At 45.9% G+C, this 1,994-nt stretch overlaps 1 pseudogene; it reads left to right on the top strand.

The window, feature by feature from the left end:
• The first annotated feature begins 1,049 nt into the window (after positions 1–1,049).
• On the top strand, positions 1,050–1,445 carry LOC108281653 (annotated as a pseudogene).
• Positions 1,446–1,994: the final 549 nt, after the last annotated feature.

Raw genomic sequence — 1,994 nt, 5'->3', positions numbered from 1 at the left:
TCTAAATTTGAATTAACTAAAACTAAATAAAATAAAAAAGTCAGCTCCTCAATCACATGATTCCTATTACAAGTGTTTAACAGCCATGCATGGCTAGTGGTTACTGCACTGTACAGCACAGACACAGGAGAGTTCTGGTATGATAGAAAGCTCTGCTGGACAGCACAGATACTGCCATTTCTGAACTGACTCCCAAAAGATTTCTTGATCTATCTTCCTTTTCTTCCCTCCCTCCCTCCCTCCCTTCCTTCCCCTTCTCTCTCCTTCTCCTTCCCCTTCCTCTTCCTCCTTTTCTTCTTCTCCTTTTTTGACTAGTTTGTTTATATTATATAGAACCCAGACAGTCTTGACCAAGATGAATTATAGTTCATCAAGCACTCGTAGATGCTGAAGTTCATCCAGATGAGATAATTGAACACCCACAGCGTCATTCAGTTTCCAGATGAGCCCTTTTCAGTGAATCACAGAATACCAGTTTATCTTCCCAACTTTGACCAGGCAAATATCTCACCCTTTCTTCCAGCTATTGGTGATTCCAGATAGATAGATACTAGATAAATAGATAGACAGATAGGGCATCACTCACTCACTCACTCACCTGGCACAGTAATCTTGCACCTTTCTTCACTTAATTGCCTCCATTCTGATCTGACATATAAGTTGTTCCTCCTTGCACAATGAAAAGCTCCTGCCTTTGAGAAGCACACTAGCAAGGATCTGAGGCTCAACTGGACCCCCTCAAATTTGAGGGCTACCTCAAATTGAAATCAAGGAACGTGTATCTGTAAGAAAGAGAATTCTCACAAAACTAGAAAAGCTCCAAAACCCAGGCTTTCCAAAGGTTACACGTGATGCAAAAACCAACAGCAAGAGCAGGACTGAAGACGCTGTTCTCTTGTACCTTCTGCAGCATTTGATTACTAATGCGACTCTGTCCCTACTACTAACTGCTAGCCTCTCAATTTCTATATCTTCAGCTCAAAGTTTAAAGAAAGAGACTCGGAGAACCAACTCAGCAACCCGGCCACGGCTGGTCTTCCCTGGACAGCATGAACCACACTGTCCAAACCTTCTTCACTCCCGCCAACACCGACCATCCCCCCAACTGTGAGATGCTGACAGCATAGGTGGATGTGCTGGGGGCACCCCACAACCCTGCTCGCTCGACATCCATCGTGATCCACGTCCGCGGCGAGACCTCCATGCCCAACCATATTGTCTGGTCCCTGTTCAACACCCTCTTCGTGAACTCCTGCTGCCTGGGCTTCATAGCAGTCACCTACTCCGTGAAGTCTAGGGACAGGAAGATGGTTGGCGACCTGACTGGGTCCCAGGCCTATGCCTCCACCGCTAAGTGCCTAAACACCTGGGCCCTGATTTGGGGCATCATCATGACCATTCTGCTGATCGTCTTCCCAGTACTCATCTTGCAAGTCTATCAATAGATCAAGAGGAATCATCCAGGCCAGGGGCTCTGCCCATCACCTGTTTCCCATGTACTCCACCTTCCATTCCTCACCCAGCCCCCGAGCTGAGTCCTGTATCAGCCCTTTATCCTCACACACTTTTCTACAATGGTGTTCAATAAAGTACACGTGTTCCTGGAAGACAGAAGGAAACAAAGAAAAAAAAGAAAGAGAGAGAAAGAGTGACTCTGGGGAACCTAATGTATTTACCCTTACCCCTGTTAAGAAAGTTCCAGACCAGACCTCTCCATAGGCTACCAGCCAGCCAATGAACTGGTTACCCTTGGGTCAGGTGCTTTCCTCTGGCCAATCAGCTGAGGTGGAAGGGGTCACATGATATCAGAACTCTGACAGGTCTGATGTCTCAGCAGAGACAGTGGAGCAGTTGTTCTAAATATACAGTGTTAGAAAAGTATCAATGGGATCAAGGTTAAGTGTACAGACTGTGAGGCCAGACTGGACTCAAATGTAGTTCTGTTCATTAATTGTGACCTTGGGTCAGTTATTTCAACTTGTATCTCTAAAATG

Source organism: Cebus imitator, unplaced genomic scaffold (assembly GCF_001604975.1).
Source record: "Cebus imitator isolate Cc_AM_T3 unplaced genomic scaffold, Cebus_imitator-1.0 Scaffold229, whole genome shotgun sequence".
NCBI lineage: Eukaryota > Metazoa > Chordata > Mammalia > Primates > Cebidae > Cebus > Cebus imitator.
The sequence above is the reverse complement of the archived record's forward strand: the minus strand, read 5'-3'. Positions and strand labels throughout refer to the sequence as shown.